The 14,899-nt window shown below is 38.1% G+C and overlaps 1 protein-coding gene across 50 annotated transcripts in view; it reads left to right on the top strand.

The window, feature by feature from the left end:
* The window catches only part of ANK2 (ankyrin 2), a 618,697-nt gene that overhangs the window by 465,565 nt on the left and 138,233 nt on the right, over positions 1-14,899 (top strand). The gene's annotated exons all lie outside the window — the stretch shown is intronic.

Here is a 14,899-nt window from a genome sequence, read left to right as displayed (position 1 = left end):
TCTATTTTCTGTTCTTTTAACATAACTTACATTTTTAATCCCACTATTTAACAAATTTACTTAAATATGATTTAATAAAAGAATATGCTGTTCTTTATCCCTTCTTACACATGAGAAACACATTTTGAAGGCTGAAGATAAAGGATTGCTTACTTAGAAAAATCCTTGTTTTTTCTCTTTCAGCTGTTAAACCAGCTATTCTCCTTACATTTTCTTGGTATATTTCAAATCCCAGACTAAATCTATTACTTTATGTGAGGGGCAAGCAATTTCTGGCAAAACTGTTTCTTACGAATATTTGTCATAATCTTTCAATTTACTGAGAAAATAATTAAAACTGTAAATTTTTGTAAACTATTTACCAATCTTTTGTCACCTTCTGATTTTTTAGCTAGGAATAGTTTGAGGCCAAGCTACCAGGATGCCATCAGCAATCTCAGACAATGCAAACCTTCTCAAATAGTGCCGCTGATAATAGCAGGAAAGGAAAGCATTTTCTATTCACAGACCGAATTCTGATTTTAGACCTTTAAAGGTGCTTACATCTAAACAACCTGTTTCTGTACTTTCCTGATTCAGTAAATATTCACTTGCCACGGCCAAAATAAAGATAAGAATTCTATACCATGACAATGCCTTGAGCACAAACCGGGAGTTATCCTTTTTGCAATTAGATCTGTTAAGACATCCTCATTTGAAAGTATAATAATAATTATCATCTCAGCCCCCATGACAGTTGTTGTTTGGGGCAGGCATGCTCCAGAAAACACATCTGACAGATCAGCTTAGTTAGTTGTTTCTGGGTACATTTTGAAGCCAATACATCCAGGCAGGACTATCAAAAATATATATATATATATATATTTTTTTTTTAATCTGATTTTTAATGGGAGGATAAGGAATAGATGGGACATATTTATGTCCTTTTATAGCTGAGCTTTGAGGGGTAACCTCTTCCCTTAAAATTATTTGAGTCCAAATTGTATCTTTCCTATTTTGAGATTAAGAACTCTATGCACCCAGATTTTTTAAGCAGATCAAACACATTTTTTGAAGGGAAGTGTTGTTGTAGGTACATCTAGGTTAAAGTAAGGAGCCTCTGTCTCAGAAAGGATGTGTCACACTCATAGTTTCCAGGAGTAGGATGAATCAACCTTGCCACCTCAGATGCTAATTAAAGGTTATTTCCCTGGATGAAAACTCACTCTCCATCTGCTGATGATTCCTTCTCTGACATATATGTGCCTGAGAGAACTCTTCCCTCGGGCACATTTAGACAACTTCCGTGCCTTCTCTGTCCCTTGTTTGAAATCAAGATTCTAGATGGCAATCAGAAAGTTTCCTTTTTTAAAAAATATGACAACCTCCATCATCTATCACATTTCCCTTATTTCTATAGCTGCCAAAATCCAAGTGTTCAATTATTGCACCTAGCTCATTCTGGGTTCTGCCATCCCACTAGGTTTCTGCAACTGAAGTTTCCTTAGGTCTGCCTCTTTAGCCTTATCTCCACTTTAGATATATATGTTAACTGTATGTATATATAAAGTGTTTTAAGTAACCTTAAATTCTTTGTGAAGGTGAATATATTTCAAGATATAAATTATAAATGAGTACTCCAAAGGATACTAAGTCTGGGTATGTGATGAATGGTCCCATGTGTTGTCTACATGAGTTTTTGGATCATTACATTGAGAGTATTATTCTTTGAGGGTATATCTTTGGCAAGTTGTGAACTAGAATGTATTAAGCAGCTGTTAAGTATTGAGAATATCGCTTGGGGCTGGTTATTTTAATGGATCTATTTTCTTTCTTGGTCTCAGCACTGCCTGGGGGCACTGCCTGCTCTAACTCCCTAGCAACTTTTGAAAGGGCTTAGATAAGGGTAAATCAACGCAGAGAATAACCCACCTTTAGTAAGGGAAGTGTTCTATATTAAGCTTTTATTGCCCTTACACTGCTCTGTTCCTCCGACAGCACTGAACCTCTTTATAGTCCCAGGTCTTTGATCTAGTTTCTATTGGTATGATATGTATAAAATGACATGAAGTGAGACCTTGCTTGTATCCCAAACTGCCAATATCAGACAAGAGGTAAGAATAGCATTGTAATTCTAACTATTGTTGAGGACTGAGAAAACTTAGAGCAAATATTCTAGAATCAAAGAAAAGGAAACTTTTGCTTTGGAAAATTAAGAAAAAATCTTTGAATCCCAATGGAATGTGTGAGTGTGTTTGTGTGTTTGCATGCTTTCAACTATATGTTTTCATTTTTGGATTGGCATGCAAAGTACTCTAATCATTAAATGGCAAAAAAAAAAAAAAAAAAGATTGACATTGCTGAAGGAAGCAATAATTTAATCTCATTACATATTTATTTATTTATTCAAAGATTGGCACCTGAGCTAACAACTGTTGCCAATCTTCTTCTTTTTTTTTTTTTTCCTGCTTTATCTCTCCAAACCCCCCTCCTCCCCCTCGTACACAGTTGTATATCTTAGTTGCAGGTCCTTCTAGTTGTGGGGTATGGGACGCCGCCTCAACGTGGCCTGACGAGTGGTGCCATGTCCGCGCCCAGGATCTGAACCCTGGGCCGCCGCAGCAGAGCCTGTGAACGTAACCACTCCGCCACGGAGCCGGCCCCTCATTAAATATTTAGACTTCCTAAGACAAGCACTGTGTGATAGCACTCATATGTGGCAGATAAACACACGGACAGAGAGAAGTATTTAGTGGCTACCAGGGGGAAGGGGAGAGAAGGGTGGCGCAAAGGGTGAAGGGGCACACCTATATGGTGACTGACAAATAATAATGTACAACTGAAATTTCACAATGTTGTAAACTATCATAACCTCAATTTTTTAAATAAAAGCTAAAAATGAATGAATTAACCACCCCCCCCCCCCCCCCCCCCCCCCCCCCCCCCCGTATTTAGACTGTCTGGATGCATGTCTTGGGCAATAGAAAAATGCTATGGGATTACCTTCTCTATTTATGAACAAAGTGAAGCCTACTAGCTGCAGTTGTTGACAGGATTATAAGAAGTGTGGCTTTAGATGAGTTGGCCCAAATGAACTATATAGTATTTTGATGTTAGATGTGTTTTTAAAGACTTGGAGTAGCATTTTATTTTCTCAAAGATAGTTGGGTAGAAACAAGAATTATATTTGGTTAATCATTAATTTAAAAAATTTTTTTGGCATAATATGTGAGAGAAATAAAAGAGTTATAGCGTATTTTGAGTATTTTAATCTGGAGAGTCAAAATTCTTTGACTGTTATGACACTTAACCTTAAAATAATAAAATAATAACCAATTACATTAGTATTATGGCTTAATTCAAAATAATTGTTTTCAGTTTTATGATTTTACTCATATTTTACTCAGATTTCAGATTTTACTCTATTGGGGGAAAATAAAAGTACCCCACAGTGATTGTTATTGACTTTATTTTCTCAATATCATGGACCTATACGCAGTAGTCAATATTTTTGCTTTTGGAGGTGACACATTTCCTCTTGCTTCTAAGCCACTGGGTCATTTTTGAAGTTGCTCAAAAATGCACATTTTTAAAGCAGCTGCTATATATCCAAGTAAATTGTATTACATACTAAAGATCTGAACCTAATAATCTGTGCTGTTCGGCAATTTAAAAGTCTAGAAAAATTTCGTTAAAGAAAATCTGTCAGGAAATGAATTTCTACCCAATTTCAATATTCAAATATTCATTAACTTCATGTTAAAGTTTCATCTCTGATGTTGACACATTTTCATTACTTCTATAGGGATTAGTCAGGGCACAACATCTGCAAATTTATTTTTTATCGTTAAAATTATTTATTACGTATACAACACAAAGTCATTTATATAGATTATTATAAAATTTTATGTGATATAGCAACAAAACATTTACTCTATGGATAGGTAAAGGCAATTTCTATTAACAACTTAAATAAAAGTTATTATATTTTGCACATTATATGTGCAAAAATAACAATGGTAGAAAACCTACCACTGAATACCTTATTTTGTATTTGCCACTCACAGAGAAAAAATTATTTTAAATTCTCATCACTTGCAAGAGAAATTTACTTCCTTACTGAAAATGATCCACCTACTTTTTTGTAGTTCAACCTCATTCTTAAAAATTTATTTTAGGGGCCGGCCTGGTGGTGCAGCAGTTAAGTTCACACGTTCCACTTCAGCAGCCCGGGGTTCACTGGTTTGGATCCCAGCTGCAGACCTACACACCACTTGTCAAGCCATGCCGTGGGAGGCATCTCACATATAAAGCTGAGGAAGATGGCCATGGATGTTAGCTCAGGGCCAGTCTTCCTCAGGAAAAAGGGGAGAATTGGCAGCAGGTGTTAGCTCAGGGCTAATCTTCCTCAAAAAATAAAAAAAATCTATTTTATATTTTCCTGCAGATGTGTCCCAGGGTCACTTGCTAATTTATTTTTAACAAATTAATAGTTAATTTTGCTTTCATACTTTTATTTTTGTGATACATGTTGTGATACTCCAGATTTCCTGGAAAATATTTTAAACTAAGGACAGCAGTATAAGCTATATCTTAGTGTAGATGTCTGTATCATCTAGGATGCCTTCAACTGCAAACAAGAAAAAACTTACCTCATACTTGGATAAATAAACAAGAGACTTTCTAGGCTTTTTTTAATACAAAGTTCAAATAGGTAAGGTAAGTTCCATTACTATATTGGTGGGTTTTTTTTTTTTTTTCTCCCACTGGCTTATTCATAACCAAGGTCTCAGATTCTCTCCTCTTTGCTATGATTTCTGCAGTGCAGCTTTATTCTAGGCCAGCTTCCCTCGTGGACCTAAGATTAGAGCCATACTTTTTGTGTTCAGAGTCATGATAAGGGAACTTGTCTGTCCCAGCTTTCTAAAAGAGAATCCTGGTATTGACTGATTGGACCATCTTAATTCTCTTCCCCAATCTTGAACCTGTGATTGTATCCAAGGGAATGGAATGTGTGGATTGGCTTCAGTCATCAGATGCCCTGCCTGGAGCTAGAAGACGAGGAGAGTTCAGCTTCACTGGGAAAGCATAGATACATTAAGAAAAAACCAGAATACTTTCAAAAAAGAGGAAGGATCCTGGGTGGACATCAACAAACACATACTATTGTATCTTAGGCGTTCCATTTAAAAAATTAATTTGGTTTGTTCATTTTTAAAATTTCATTTTTCTCTTAAAATCCATTTGCTTTCTCTATGATTTTTTAAAAAATTTATCTGGCTTCTCATATTTTGTTTACAAATCCAAAGACATAAAAAATATAATTATTCAGTCCTAGCTTAAAAGTTTAATGAGGTATTTATTCATTTTTGCAAAGTGAAATATGGAGATAAATGGTTTCAGCATTTTGGAGTTATGTGAGAGTAAATAAAACATCACCAGCCACCTTGACTCCTCTGTAGAATGCAGTGGTCATAAGTTACCTATTAAGTTTAAATTTTAAACTTGAATAAAGGAGAAAAGCATAGATCTAAGTTACCTATAATTGTCAGGAACTGAGTAAAATAAAACCAAGCGTAAACTGCTAGTCAGTCAGCAGCTGTTCATCGGGTGTTTACTGTGTACTCGGCACAGTGCTGATTGCTGTGGAGGAGTCCCCACCAGTGTCAGACAGGAAGCTGCTTTTAAAAAGTATACAGCCTATGTGTAAAGTCAAGACAAACACACAGAAAACAACAGCAAACAACAGAAGATCCTATACGATTTGCTCCTAAATTGTATGGAACAGACTGTCTTAGAGAGGAAAGTTGGAATTGACTAAACTCTGTTCGTGAAAAAATTCACAGAGGACTTGAGCCAGGCATTGAAAAAGAGATAAGAGGGGAAATTGAAGGGGAAGACTTTCCACATGGGAAAATTGGTAACAACAATGTTAGGAGGTACAGTTGAGCTTGATGAGCGTAGAAGTATTGGTGAGACAAGTTGGTCTGGAGCAATGTCAGAACATGTGTTAAAGGTTCGTTCTTATTATGACTCTGGAGTGAGGGTGTAAAAGGTATTGATCTTCAGCCATGGTCTATGAAAACTGATCCTCAATCGTGGTCAGTAAAATGACAGTGTAGGACAGTAGTTTGTTGAAAATACTTTTTAGGAAGATTAGTTCAGTTGTTGTACAGGGTGCACTGGAGGGAGTAACTTGGAATATGTAAAATAGTTCAAATGTCTTTCTGGTAATTTATCCATCAAGAGCTGAAAGCAGGGGTTATGGTAGACCCAATGGGAATACAGTATTTTCAGCGTCGTTTATGATTGCTAGAAATACCCAGACATGATAAAATACTTTGTCAAATTCGCTGCTAAAGCACATGGCAGAATAATGTAGTAGAAACAACGTGAGCTTTAGAATTAGATGTATGTGGGTTCAAATCCCAGCTCCACGTTTGAAGTAGTGTGAAACTTTAGGCATGCTTCTTAATCCCTGTGAGTGTTAATTTCCTTGAGTCATATAGCACTATATTACTTATTTCCCCTGGCTGTTAGGGTTAAATAAATATAAAGTGTGCAGTCTTCTCTCTCCTCACTACTACCACCCTAAATTTCTTACACGCTGGAAATAAAAACTAAAAGAATTTTTATACCTTAGAGAACACTAGGACATTCTTCATCAAACAGGTCATGACAATTCCAATTCTGTCACTAGTCAGAGGTCCCCTGCTCATCTCTAGTGAATGGCTTAGGAGAAAATAGAAAAAGGCTAATTAATTGTCCAATTACTAGATAAGAGTGTGGGTGTTCTCTGAGGCAATTTGATCCTGGTTGAAGGGGACAGCTGAGGGGAGTGGAAGGAGCACTGAGTTCGGAGTCCTTTAGGATTCAGGCCCCAATCACAGCACTTGTGAGTGTGTCCTTGGGTGAATAACTATGAGCCATAGACTTATCCATTAAATGATCCTAATAGTGTGGTCCTGGGGATGAAACAAAATGATAAAGTAAACATTTCGTGAAATTTAACCTCCCTGTAAAGATTTAGAACATTAATTATTTTAATGTCATTTAATAGTTTAGCTATAATCCTTTAAAGCAATTTGGAGAGAAGAAGGTGGTTAAAATAACTCATAATATCCTAACTCTCTTAAAAAATTGTCAAGTTCAGATCATCTGAGAAAATTTGTGTGACATTTTAATTAATAAAATGCCTTCTTATCTACCAAGCAAGTGCGTAAATCTATCTCTTCTTCTTTTGCCCTAAGTAGACTCCCAGAGTACACAAAATAGCCTATTTTTGTGACTACAATTACTACCCATTGGTTTTTTTTACATGCTTTACAGCTGTGCATTTGCAATATATTTAGGGAAATAATTGGAATCATCCTGACCTAAAAGCTGGGTGATAGTTTGGGGATACTTTCCAACCTTATCACTCATAATGCTAATTCAAAGGAAGAAGATGATACACAGCATCTGGGATGTAACTAGCGTGATAATACCCAAACAGCACTAACCGGTGTGTGATGAAGAGCCTCCTAGCATGTCATGGCTAAGGCTGCTGAAGAATTCTGCTCTGTGAAAAAACCTAGTCTTGACACTGACCTTCCTGCAAAAGACAGAAGGCTTCGTCAGAAGGGTATTCCTACTTTTGCTAAGTTCAAATCCAGAGCTGTCTGTAACCATTCCTATTTTCTACATTTGGAATTGGTTGTGTAATTTGTTGATAAGTCTTTCAGTAGATATGGAGAGTATACGTAATACTCCTAGAAAACTGACAAATGGCACATGAAATTAAGGGTCTTATAAAGATTGAAAGCTGTAGTTTTCAAACTCTCTTAGACTGTAGATTGCTCCATCTAAGCAACTATATACGAGCTACCTACTTCACTCATTTCTTCTTCTTAATGCAAAGACTATGTCTTTTCCAATTGCAGAACATTATAAAGAAGGGTAACACATGACTGCCACGTTATACTGCTTTGTCTTTGTGTTTTCAAACAGTCATAGCTCTTAAAACTCTCCATTCTGCTAGAAGGATCCCTGATGTACCTCCTTGGAATACAGCATAGTTTAAAAACTATTGTCCTGGTAGTGTGAGGATGGGGAAGACTTTGCTGAATAGTTCTCACTCAGTCAACATCAAACAGAGCAGCTATGTTTAATATTTTATTTTGAGAGTTTCTAGGTTAGATAGCATTTGAAGAGAGTTATATGAGTAGAAAATTTGAAAGTAACTGTCTAGGATCTGAATTCCTGTCCTAAAGAAAAAGGAAGCAGCATAGGGTAAGAATGGTGAGAGGTGTGGTTGGCAAGGTAGGCCATGGCCAGATCATGTAGGACCTTGTTGGACATTGTGTTAGTCAGTTGTTGCTGCATAACAAATTATCCCAAAGCTTAGTAGCTTAAAATATTAGTAAACATTTATCATCACGGTTTTCCTGGATCAGGAGTTCAGTAGTGGCTAAGCTATGACATTATGGCTCATTCTTTCATGAGGTTGTAGTGAAGATGTTGACCAGGGCTAAAACCATCTGAAGGCTTTCTTGGGCCTAAGATTCACTCCTAAGGTGCTTTTGCACATGGTAGACAAGTTGGTGCTAATCGTTGGTGGGAGGTCTCAGTTCCTTCTCCTGTGAGTCTCTCCACAGGCCGCTTGAATATCATCATGATGTGGCAGCTCATTTCCTCCAGAACAGGTGATCCATGAGAGAGCGAGACAATAAGGCAGTGACTTTAAACCCTAGCCTCTATCACACACCATCAATTCCACCATAATCAATACAGTGGAAGTGAATTACTAAGTTGGCCCGCATTCAAGGGGAAGGGGAATTAGGCTCCATTGTTTGAAGGGAGGCGTGTCAAAGCATTTGCAGTCATGTTTTAAAACCACGACAGGCATGAAAAGGAACTTAGATCCTATTCTACTTTGTTCATTCACCCATTTAACAAATATTTATTGAACACCTACTGTATGCTAAACGTTGTTATGGGCACCGAATAAGCCCTCTCAGAGAGTGTGAGACTTGTGTCAAGGCCTGAAAAATGAGAAGGAAAGGGTAGGAGTCCCCAGCATCTCTGCATCTGCTGTGCCTGCTTACTTCGTCTTCTCACCTCAACCTTTGTAACTGGCCTGTCCACTTGGTGGTCCACTCAGTCTCTGGGCTAAAATTTCCTCAAATGTAAAATGATGAGTTCCCTTTTAGCTATAACATTTTCATCTAGGAAAATAGGGCAATTTCTTTTAATCATTGAAATATACTTAATACACTTAGCAGCACAGGACTGAAAGTAATGACAAATAAAATAACAATGAGCAGTTTACAGAGAAATTAGTTTATACACCCTTAAAGTTTTCATAATCCACTCTTTTAGCTCAGGCTTGATCTATGAAATTACCTCAGGTTTCTCTTTAGTTGGGTGGTAATGTGTTATGCATGAATTGACATTTTCTATGTTACCAGTCTGGCTAAGAGATCTTTGAATTTTTTCTGTTTTTAATTTTTAGACCTGCAAGAATTCTTTTCAAGTTGCATTCTTGCTTTGCTTTACTCATGTTCAGTGATTTTCCTTACTGTTCTTTTACTATTCACTAGACTCGTTATTAGGCTTAGAGAACAGAATTCCCCAAGTGAAATATGTGCCTGCAGCAAACACAGTCAGACTTCCCGTACAAACACCACATCTCTTGAGGGACGGGGCAAGTGAAACCAGAAGAGAAAAGAGCAGCAAAGAACATTTCATTTTCTCTGGATCTACTGTCTTCATTTCCTTAAGGCATCCTCATTTCCCCTCAGATCTGTGTGCTTGGGCCAGAGTCCCTTCTTCATGGTGTGAAGTGATCACTCTTTAGTGCTCTGGCAGCATCTTATTTATCTTCTCTTTCAGTGATTATAGTATGTATTGAGCTGTAGATGACTCTCTATACGTGTATTCTGTGAATTCCTTTATATTTCCTGCTCTTGAGGGCTGGAACAATGAATATCTACATGTATTACTCTCAAAATACCTAGTCTGGTGCCTAGGTGAAAAATTTTAGAACACATTTAGTGCCTTAAAAAAAACCTTCTGAATTGAATGGTAACATTGACTCTTGTGTTAAGATAAAAGTAATTTTATATGATCTATCATTTCAAGTCATCCAACTGATGAATATTCACTTGTATGAAGAAAGAATAAGGTTATACATACCCGCAAAATTAAGGCTGAAAAGTTAATATTCTTTAAAACTTGGTAATAATGATTATTCTTGGAGTTTTGGTCCTTATCCAATACATTGATGCTAAACCATTCATTACTTTGCATACTGACATTGTCTCTTTATAATTTTTTTGAAATGACATATAAATATCAATAGATTTACTTATTTTAAAAATGTTCTCAAAAACTTCAATAAATCTATATTTGATGGGTAGACATAAAAATATTAGCTCCTGTTCATTCAGCTTTCCCAGATAATCCAATTACCAAAAAGAATTCTCACCAAGGGCTAAAACCTGATGATTGAGTCACAGTTATATCACTAATGAAAATAGGAAAAACATTTTTTGTAATATTTCAGTGTTTGAATTCTCTAAAATGCAGCATAACTACTGGATTTGAAGGAAAATGTTATAATTTTTTAATAAGTCTGAGAAATATTATCAATAAATCGTAGACTGTTACCACTGCTAATCTTGGAGGGCATGAAGTAGAATATAAATACATGAATACCAAATTACTTTTTTAAATATCAAAATTATATTCATATTTTGAATCCTCGCTTCTCATTTGGATTATTACAAAACCTTCTTTCTACTCTTCCAGAGTGTACTCTGGTCATTTTCCAATTCATCCTCCCCACCCCTGGCAAATTAATGTCCTTCAAATGGAAATGTGACCATGTCAAACCCCTGCTTAAAACCCTTCAGTGACTTGCAAGACGTCAGAATAAAATTCAGACTTCTCAGCAGGGCAAGCGGAGATGGACGCCCATCTGTCTCAGCCTCCTCTCCCCACCAGTCATGATGAATTCTTCACAATCTCTATATGTTGGTTTTCTCTTCTCTCTTTGAAAAACCTTTCCTGCTTCTAGCTTAACTTCAGTGTTTTTGTGACTAGTTCAAACCGAATCATTCCCAGTGTCTTCCAGCCTTCACTCCCAGTGACTTCCTTCGGCTATAATTTCCTCATCCAGTTGAGTTCTGTGTCCTGCTATGTTCTCTTTATATCCAACACATAACTTCTTTTTTATTTCTTTTTATTTATTTTTTTAAAGAAGTTTTTTGTTTTTGTTTTTTTTAAGATTGGCATCTGAGCTAACAACTGTTACCCATCTTTTTTTTTTTTTTTCCCTGCTTTATCTCCCCAAACCCCCCAGTACATAGTTGTATATCTTAGTTGCAGGTCCTTCTAGTTGTGGGATGTGGGACGCCGCCTCAGCGTGGCCTGACGAGCAGTGCCATGTCCGCGCCCAGGATCCGAACCCTGGGCTGCCGCAGCGGAGCGCACGAACTTAACCACTCGGCCATGGAGCCGGCCCCATAACTTCTTTTTGAAAAATAGGAAACTAACTATAAATGTGTTCACTGACTGTAGTACCATAGTTTGCTGACTTGCCCATCTCAGCCTTGGATCGTGAGCTCCTCATAAACAGAGACTTTGCCTTTCATCTCTGAATCCCTAGAAGTGAACACGTGATGCCTCGCGGTGAAGGCTCACCAAACAGTTTTGTTGAGTAAGTATAAATAAAGGGCAAATGATAATTTACTATGGAAAGAATAATGTTCAAAATATTTAATAACCAGTTAGTAGGGGCACCTATTGGTCATGCTGGAACTACTGTTACAGCTGACAATGCTGTACTCATTGACACTCTCCAAGTGTCAGCTGGGATGTGGATCTCTTTGACTTTTTGATACCAACAAGGAGAAAATACATATCCTTTCATATCCACAAGCAACCAGGCTATTTTAGAAAAACATAGAAACATAATATCCTGGAAAGTACCTGGATGCATGGACACCGAGGCCAATAATCCTGTGGTGTTAACCTATCTCTGTGTGAAGATAAAAGCTTCCTCGTAAACCTGACAGTGGTGTCACAGTGCTCCTTGCCCTGTCCCAAGCACGTGTTTCCCATTCTCTGCTGGACTATTTCTTGTTAAATAGCATCAGTGAGGTAAGAAAGGATAATTTCCCACATCTTTAGGACCTGTAGTAAATCTCTTCTGCCTTCTTACTACATATATTTGGTAACAGTAAATATCTCCCTCCTTCTCCTAGCCAAGATGTTATCTTGGCTCCTGTTTCTTTCATCTTGTAAATTCACTCTTGCAAATATTGCAAAAGCTGATTCACCCCTACTTCCGTTCTTATTTCCCACCACCCCAAACCAAGGCATCTGTTGTCAGCAGAGTGAACTTTCTGAAGTGCAAACGTGGTCATGGTACTCCCTGCCCAAAACCACTCAGTTGTTCTGAATCACCTATTACAAAGTTCTCCAGGTCATTTCAAAAACCGAGCTTTTTAAAAAATGCATGTGCTTCGGCTTGAGGAGACTCCAGTTCAGTCTGGTGTCAGGGTGGTATGTAGGCAGTCTTGCAAGTTTCCACAGGAGTGTCTATCACACAGCCAGGCTGAGGACCACACTTGATCCCCAGCTCCTTGAGGGGAAGAAGCCTATTCGTGGCTGGTTCCTGTCTGTCATTTCCAGTTCACTTATTAGCTGGGAGACTTTGGCCAAGTTACCCAAGTGTTTGAGCCTCAGCTGCCTCAGTTCAAATGGGGATAATGATACCAATATTGCAGCACTGTTCTAAGTATTCGGCCATCCAATTTATCATCCCAACTGAGACACTACTAATAATTACTCCACGATACTATACATAAACTTTGACTATCCCAGGCAAACAGGGGCATGTGGTCCCAGTAATCTGAGGTGGTATATTCAAAGCATCTCTCCCAGGGAGTAGCATGGAGCATTTCTATTTTTATCGTCCTTCATATGTGCCTCTCCAACTCTGCTGGAAGCCCTTGCATGCTCAGGTTGTGGCACAAGGCACAAACTTGTTCATGATGCGCTCTAACCAAGATCCTGAATGTTTCTCTGTCACTGCCCTTTCCCCACGATATACTACACATCATCAGCCTTGACGTTTTTCCCTTTTCTTTCTCTACCACTATAGCCCAGCATTAAACTTGCAGGGCCCAGGACAAGAGTGTAAAAGAAGCCTACTTACAATATATTTTTTTAAATTAAAAGCTATACATCAAGCTAACTATTAAATAAGTATCTCCTATCCTCCTACCCTGACAAATATATTATAATAACGACATGACAAGTCCAGACTTAGACTTCTGAGAAACCTTGCAGTTCCATGCAGGATGGTGGCTGAGGGGAGGGCTGATTCTGGACCCTGGCCTACAGCTGGCCCCTCTTCTCTCCGCATCCTTGGCTCCATCCACACCACCAAAGCATCATATGTAAATATGTAGACACCCCAACCTACACATTCAAGCTCTGCTCATCTCCTACTTCCACCCTCCCTAGCAAACAACTCTAGTGGTGTGTATTACATTCCTGTTGCTGCTATAACAAATTACTACAAATTCAGTGGCTTAAAGTAGCACACATTTATTCTATTATAATTTTGGAAGTCTGAAATTAGTCTTGCAGGGGCTAAACCAAGGTGTTGGCGCTGCTGGCTCCTTCTGGAGGCTCCAAGTGAGAATCTCTTTCCTTTGAGTCATGCCGCCTCCTTCCATCTTCAAAGCCAGCAGTGTAGTATCTTCTCTCCTCTCTGACCTACTGCCTCCCTCGTATAAAATCCCTTGTGATTACATGAAGCCCAGCTGGATAATCCAGGGTAATCTCCCCATCTCAAGATCTTTAATTTATCACCCATGCAAAGTTCCTTTTGCCATATAAGGTAAGATTTATAGGTTCCAGGCACTAGGATGTGGACGTATTTGGGGGCCATTAGTCAACCTACTACAGGGTGTACATAGCAACAGACTCTTGGCAGGATGAACCCAAGGAAGAAGTCTGAGCAAGCACTGGAACCACACTTGGGGCTGCCTAAGCAGGGGTTCTGGTGGCCGCATGCCTGGGGTGTGGTCTGGAAGCAGGGGAGCTGCAGGATCAGAGTGGGCATGTCCCTCTGGATGGATCCTGCCCTGCTCAGCTGGAGGAGGTCCCTATAAAGCCCAGGAACCAGGGCAGGAGCCCAAGGATGGCGCATCTCCTTTCCCTTATTGATCTGGCAACCACGGTCTATTTCCCTTTCTCGTGATCTGATTAAGATTCTATCAGAGGAAAACATGTAAGCAAATTGTTTTATTCTATTAAAAGTTCTTTTTCTCTTTTTGCACCTCTGCCTTTTACTTGTCGTGAAAGAGCCTTACTGCACACCCACTCATTGTTTTTAACCATCCTCACTGGCTTTCCCTTCCCTTGAAACTTTAATTCCATCCTTCCGCCACCTCTTCAGTCTTCTTAAAATACACAAGATCTCACCTGTTTGTGTGTTTTAAAAAACATGCTACCCAGCTAGCAAGTTATCCAGATCCTACAAAACGCTCAGTTCATTCTCTTATATTTCTTTGTTAGAAATTTTCCTCTGCCATTTGAAGCCTGCAGGTTTGCTTTTATAATCAAATTTTACATTTCTTCTCTTGTTCTACTTGTATACTCTGTGTTTATATTTTGCTGGATCTTGGCCATTTTGAATAATATTTCTACACTTACACAATGTATATAGAAGAATTTTTGAAAAGAGTTGTTTTTCTCCCCTTTAAAGTTTTTGAAAATCCCTGAAGTATCATCTATGTTTTTACTTATTCTCATTGCTGCATTGAATTTTTAAGGGACTCAACTATGTTTTGAGAGAATTGTTAGATTTGAGAGTTTATTAATAATTTCACTTTTTGTCCCCAAAGTTTTGTGGGTTTTTTCC

Source organism: Equus caballus, chromosome 2, assembly GCF_041296265.1.
Source record: "Equus caballus isolate H_3958 breed thoroughbred chromosome 2, TB-T2T, whole genome shotgun sequence".
Taxonomy (NCBI): domain Eukaryota; kingdom Metazoa; phylum Chordata; class Mammalia; order Perissodactyla; family Equidae; genus Equus; species Equus caballus.
The sequence above is the reverse complement of the archived record's forward strand: the minus strand, read 5'-3'. Positions and strand labels throughout refer to the sequence as shown.